This window comes from Ictidomys tridecemlineatus, chromosome 11, assembly GCF_052094955.1.
Source record: "Ictidomys tridecemlineatus isolate mIctTri1 chromosome 11, mIctTri1.hap1, whole genome shotgun sequence".
In the NCBI taxonomy this organism is placed as follows: domain Eukaryota; kingdom Metazoa; phylum Chordata; class Mammalia; order Rodentia; family Sciuridae; genus Ictidomys; species Ictidomys tridecemlineatus.
In genome coordinates, this window is record NC_135487.1 from 38,246,346 (window position 1) to 38,253,464 (window position 7,119).

The 7,119-nt window shown below is 39.1% G+C and overlaps 1 non-coding gene across 1 annotated transcript; it reads right to left on the reverse strand.

Annotated features, from left to right (window-relative positions):
* Positions 1 to 7,012: 7,012 nt before the first annotated feature.
* LOC120891125 (U6 spliceosomal RNA) lies at positions 7,013 to 7,119 on the reverse strand. Its single transcript, XR_005735544.1, has one exon. It is a non-coding gene; the product is annotated as a U6 spliceosomal RNA (small nuclear RNA).

Genomic DNA, 7,119 nt, shown 5'->3' on the forward strand with positions numbered 1-7,119 from the left:
CAAGCAGTAGCACGCTAGCCTGGCATGCGTGCAGCCCAGGTTCAATCCTCAGCACCACATACAAACAAAGATGTTGTGTCTGCTGAAAACTAAAAAATAAATATTAAAAAAATTCTCTCTCTCTTAAAAAAAAAAAAGAAAGAAAGAAAAGAAAATCCTTTATTCTTTTCCTTATAAATAAAGAGATTCTGGTGCATGGTGCTCTCTCACTCTCCTGCCTTCCAACGTGAGAGCAAGTCCTTTAAGGTTGCAGAGCCATCTTACCCCTGCTTTGTGAAAAAATTACTTCCAAGTGGTCTTTTCCCCAACAGCCCACACCACACAGAGTTATCCCGATTCCAACCCCTGTGCCGGACATGGGCAGAATTTTTTCATTCTTTATTATTTTTTTATTTTTCATTAGCGGGGACTGAACCCATTGAACTACATCCCCAACCCTTTTTATTTAGTCATTTTTTTTTTTATTTCAAGACAAATTCTCGATAAATCCCCCAGGCTGGCCTTGAACTTGTAATCCTCCTGCCTCAGCCTACCCAGTAGCTGGTATTATAGGCTGCACCACTATGCCCACCTTGCATGTGTTTCTGTGTGTGTGTGTATGTGTGTGTTCTCTCTTAAATGCCTTTTGGCCCACAAATCTTCTTTAAAAAAACAACTTAAATATCCCTATTATTGTTAAAAGCATAACATCTGGTCCAACTGCTTCCAATCCAGGTTTACTAAATGTGCAAACTTGAACAAGTTACCTAAACTCTTTGCTTTAGTTTCCTCATCTGTAACATGTAGAAAACAATAGTGGCTACTTCATAGGGTTGGTGAGACAAAATAATACATGTAAAACACTTAGTACAAGGTCAGGCATCTTTAGATGAGATTCGAGTTCAAGGAGTGTTAGCTCTAGTTTTAAATAATAAAAGATAAATGATGAAGAAATAGGTAAAATATCTGTTTTCTGAGAAGCTTTTTTTCTCATTTCCTCAGGGAAAATTAATCATTTTTAGCACAACACATTCATATGTTATATTGCTTATGACATTCACTTTCACATCTCTTCACTTTACATAATTTCTGGCAGATAGAATGTGTTCAAAAATTAGTTTTAAAAAATGAAGTCATCAGGGATCTCATGAAAATCAAAGGGAAGTTAGGAGAGGAAAGGGACCAAGGGGTGGGAGGAGGGTAGGGAGGAGATAAGTGCTGGGGAGTGATATTGGCCAAAATATATTATTAAATTTTGTGCATGTACAAATATGTAATAACAAATCCCATCATTGTATACAATTATAATGCACCAATAACAAGTGTGGAAAGAAAAAATGAAGTCATGTTTGCCCTTGAAGTCTTTTAAAATATAGTTTCATAGTTATTGGACATGGATTCAAATCCTTTATTAGTCACCTACTAATGATGTGTTCTTGAACAGGTGGCAAAACCTGTGTGGAGCCTCATTTTCCATGTATACAAAAAGAGAAATAATATAATTTATCTGATTAAAGATACTAGATAGGGGTTGGGGTTGTGGCTCAGTGTAGAGCACTTGCCTAGCATGTTTGAGGCACTGGGTTCAATCCTCAGCACCACATATAAATAAATATATTATAAAGGTACATCAACAACTTAAAAATAGTTTTTAAAAAAAGAAGATACTTGATAATTTTACACTCAGTATCTTTCATAGTCTATGGATAGACACTTGGGCAGTCATACATATTTTTTTTTTAAAGAGAGAGTGAGAGAGGCAGAGAGAGAATTTTAAATTTATTTTTTAATTATTGGCGGACACAACATCTTTGTTTGTATGTGGTGCTGAGAATCGAACCCGGGCCACACTCATGCCAGGCGAGCGTGCTACCGCTTGAGCCACATCCCCAGCCCGTCATACATAACTTTCCTGAGGCTTGCCTTTGTCTACCTTTTCAGCTTCATCTGCCAAATTTTCTTTTACACTTGTTACTTCAATAATTCTGAAATGAGATTTTCTAAAATTTCCAGGCTTTTGAGCCTTTACACATACTATTTATTCTTTCTGAAGTGTTCTTCCCCTTACTTTTACTTACTCACCTTTTGTTCATTCTCCAAAACTCACTAAAATAACTGGGTGTGGTGGCACACATCTGTAATCCAAGCAATTCGGGAGAGTGAGGTAGGATTAATGTAAATTAGAGGCCAGGCTCAGCATATTCTCAAAGGCATTTCTCTCTCTCTCTCTTTCTTTTTTCAAGGTGCTGGGGCTTGAATCTAGGGCCTTGTGCACATGAGGCAGGCACTCTACCAATTGAGCTATGTCTCCAGCCCGACATTTCTCTTTTGAATGTATTTCTCACTTGAATGTGTAACTACTCCCTTGAATGTGTAACTACTTTCCTAAATAAACCTGTCAATAAAAGAAGGGGTGATATTGGTTGAATTATATTGTTATATTGAGTATTGTGTGCATGTATGGATATCTAACAACAAATCCCATCAGTATGTAGTACTATAATGCACCAAAAAAAAAAATGTTGGGGGAATAAAGCAAAGAGAGAGAGAGAGAGAGAGAGAGAGAGAGAGAGAGAGAGAGAGAGAGAGAAACAGAAGACCCTGCCAGGATTATCAAAGCATTTACAGCCATCTTTAATCTGTCACAATCTACTTTCTGGTCACAAATTATTTACATTCTTCTCACCATGCAAAGTATGCTCACATCTTCAAAGGACTCAGCAAAACTCAGCTCACTACATCAGACTGAGGATCAAGGTCTGTGATCTCTTCAAATGCTAGGTGTGGTTGTGGGCTTCAGACACAGCTCACAGAGTTTAGTTTTTGAGTATCCTTTCAGCCTAAACACCTGTAAACTAAAAAAAAGTAAGTTGCCCCTCTTTACACACACAACTACAAATGGTGAGATAGGTATAAGAAAACTGCAACAGACATTCTTTTTTGAGAGGATTGTGGGGCCAAGCATAGTGGCACATGCCTGTAATCCCAGCTATAGGGAAGCTGAGGCAGGGGGTGCCAAGGCCAATGTCTTGGCTTGGCACCAGAATCACGAGCCACCACACAGCTTTGTAGGTTCAAACAGCAATTCTTTATTCCCGCTCTCACACCGCCTCCACACAGGTCCAGGGACAATCGCGTTCTGCAGTCTCCCGCACAATTCACCTACTCCACGAGGCTATCTCCAAATCCCATTTTAATCTCACGAGAACTCAACAGGAACAAGCAGCAGGAACACCCTAATCCCAGCAATAATCTTCAACTTCCAACTTCCCTAAAACCCATTATCTTAAACTGGCAACGCCTTAAACTCAAGGAGCCCGTTACTTCCTCAAACCTGATCAGCTCTAAACCTGGATCCGCCTTGGTCCTTGAGCAAGGTCACCTTATTAAAGCATGCATGCAATGTCCCATCGAATGTCCTCTAAGCAGCATGGGGTATGCTTGGCAAGGAAATTTCGATGCGTCATTCCTACTTGGTAATGGCCCTCAGCAAGGGGTATTGCAAGTTCCATGCTAGCCTTGGCTACTTAGCAAGACCCTATATCAAAATAAAAAGAGTTGGAGATATGGTTCTGCAGTAAAGTGACACTGGGTTCAAACCCAGATACCAAAAAAAAAAAAAAAAAAGAAAAAAAATGAAACCTAGCTATTTGCAAGTTTCTTAGTTAAGCCTTGGTTCTGCTACCTAGAAATGATTCTCTGCCCTCTGTCATCATTTCTTTTCCATAAGAAACAGCCCATTTTTGAAACTGAGTATTTTTTTAATGCAGTGTTGAGGATTGAACCCAGGACCTTAATACATGTTATGCAAGTGCTGTACCACTGAACCACATCCCTATCCCAAAATCAATCTCTCCTTCCCTTCCCTTCCCTTCCCTTCCCTTTCCTGTCCTTTCTCCTCTTCCCTTCCTTCCAAGACAAGAGCTTTTTATGTTGCCAAGGCTAGTCTCCAACTCCTGGGCTCAAGCAATCCTCCTACCCCACCCAGTGCCTGGACTACCGATGTTTACCACTGTTCTTGGCTTATAGCTTACTACTTTCCTCAGTCTGCTTTCTGCCCTTAGTAGGTAGAGATCCAGAGACCTTTTATTGAATTGTACTGTCTGTGAATTAGCTGAGCTAATGTAACTTTTTAAATTTTGGAGGGTAAAATAAAAAGCAAAATAAAATAAAATTTAGAGAGTTTTCTATGTCTCAAATTATACTCCACTCCATTAGGGGAAAAAAAAAAAAACACACCTTTTCAGATAACCTTGTAGATGGGCCCCATACGCAGCTGATGTAAAACCACATCCATAAGGCTAAAAAACCCTGTTGTTGATCAGGGAGAGACTGTAAGGCATATAATTAAGATCCTTAGAATTTTTCCTTTAGAAATGAATTTGAAAGCATCTGAAAATTTCTGAGATTTTAAAAGGTTTTGCAGTCACACCCTTGACTTATCTTTACCCTGTGATCTCATTTTACTGGCAACTCTATGGATTTGATATTTACCATTTCTTCCTTTGAGATCTTACAGAGACTAGAAATACTACCTTGAGTCCTTCTATCATATTTTTGGATAGACAACTAGAAATAGTCAGTTGATACTCTGCACTTTCTATGTGGAAACTCCCCAACCATATGCACATGGTCATTAAGTATCTTTCTACATTGCATGTTACCAAAATCAACAGTGTTGTCAAACTTGTCTCCAGCTTCCCATAACAATTCCTTGGTGGCAAACACAAGAGATTAACGATCTCTTCCAGGGTTTTCCAGCTTTCACTAAAAGGCTCCTCAAGATCTTGAAGGTAGAGACCCATTGGCCAGTCCCAAAGTAACTGGTACATGTTTTGGGGTTTTGTTTTTGTTTTGTTTGTTTTTGCTATAGAAACACCCTATTTGCAGGTATAAAATTCTGTTATGTTTATCGGTTAATGATGTAGCAAACTATCTATCCAAAATTTAGTTGCTCAAAAAATTCATTATTTCTCTCAATTTTGTGAGCCAATATTCAGGGTAAAACTTTGATGCTAATTAGGGGGTCAACCAAGCAAGATCAGTTGATGATATTCAGCTGGCAGGCAGTCAGGTCTGGAGGATCCAAGACAGCTTTATTCATGTGACTGACACATTGTTAAGAAAAACTGGAAGGCTAGGCTCAGAACCTTTTTCACTGCATATAGTATTGAAGACTCCATGAGGTCTCTCCAGAGGGGTGTCATATATCTTACATGACACCTGGGGACTCCATGAGGCAGTGTTCCAAGCATAGGAAGTCAAAGCTTCCAATTTTTTAAGGTGTAGCTTTGTAATGGGCATAGTGTCATTCCTGCCATATTTTATTAGTGGAAGCAGTCACAGAGTAGGCTTAGATTCAGGGGGAAGGGCTAGCTGGTAGAACTAACAAACTAATAATGTCAGTAGGTAGGTTCACAGTTAATACAAGATGGTAATAGAATATTGTAGTAAAAGGGACTAGACTGGCTAAGAGTATTAGGGTGGGCTTCTCAGAGAACTGCTCATAGAGCTGAGTTTTGAAAAATGAAGAAAATTTGCTAACAGAAAAGAGTGAAAGAGGGGCTGGGGATGTGGCTCAGTCATACAGCACTTGCCTAACATGTCCAAGGCCCTGAGTTCAATCCCCAGCACCACACTACAAAAAAAATAAAATGAAAAGGGTTGGGAATGTAGATGTAGCTTAGTGGTAAACTTCCCCACTACCCCCGCCTCAAGTTCAATCCCCAGTACCATTTTAAAAAAGGAAAAAAAAAATGAAAGACTTTCCATTCATGAACCAAGGAGAGGAACTGTAAGAGAATGTACATAGTATGTTTGCGAAACATTGAGGTGTTGATGTGATTGGTGAAGAAGGTGGTGAGGGGTACAAAGTGCTTATTTTATTTTTATTTTTTTTTCTGAATCAATCAGAGGGATAGGGAGAAAATGATTGGGTACTTCATTTCAACATAGTGTTTTTATTTTGTTTTATTTTATTATTAGAGCTTATGGTTATACATAGTAGTTAGTTTCATCCTGAGACTCCTACTGTTGCCAAAAGCTCATCCTTGTCCAGATGCCAATCCAATAATGAGGACACTGGTTTGAGAAAAAAAAAAAAAAAAAAACAAAGTTCATTGCTTTGCTAGCAAAGGAGAAACACGGAGACTCCCATCCCAAAGGCTGTGATTCTGCCCATCATGTGGAACAGGGGATTTTTTTAAAAGAGGTGATTTAGAGAAAGTGAGATTAGGGAGGAGATATTAGGAAGGAGATCAGCGAAAAGAAGATCAGGGAGGAGAAGTTTAGGGAAAAGAAGATCAGGGAGGAGAAGTTTAGGGAAATGAAGATCAGGGAGGAGAAGTTTAGGGAAAAGAAGATCAGGGAAGAGAAGGTTAGGGATAAGAAGATCAGGAAGGACAAGGTTAGGGAAAAGAAGATCAAGGAGAAGAAGGTTGGGAAAAAGAAAAAAAAACATGTAAGTTTCAAAGCCACAAGGAATATAGTCAAAACATCAAGTGAACCCATTATAATACATGCATGGAAATAGATGTATGATCCCCCTTTTCCCTCCCATGCTCCCTACCTTCTCCCCTTCTCCGTCTTCTAGTCTATTAGACTTCCTTTTGCATAACTATTAATTTGTATTTGATGGGTTCTTTTTTTTTTTAAAGAGAGTGAGAGAGGAGAGGGAGAGAGGGAGAGAGAGAGAGAGATTTTTAATGTTTTATTGTTTAGTTCTCGGCGGACACAACATCTTTGTTGGTATGTGGTGCTGAGGATCGAACCCGGGCTGCAAGCATGCCAGGCGAGCGTGCTACTGCTTGAGCCACATCCCCAGCCTTGATGGGTTCTTTATGTAATCTTATCCTTCCCTCCCCCTTTCCTTTATTTTACTCTAGTTTCTAATTATGAGAGAAACCATCGGACCTTCTGGTTTCTGAGTTTGGCTAATTTCACTTAGCAAGATATTCTCATAATTTCATTCTTTTTAATGGCTGAGCAGAATGCCATTATTTGTGTGCATATGTGTGTGTATCTCACAAGTTCTAAAAATATGCAACACTATCCAAATTTGCATGTCATCTTTGTACAGAGGCCATGCTAATCTTCTCTGTATCATTCCAATTTTAGTATATGTGCTGCTGAAGCAAGCAC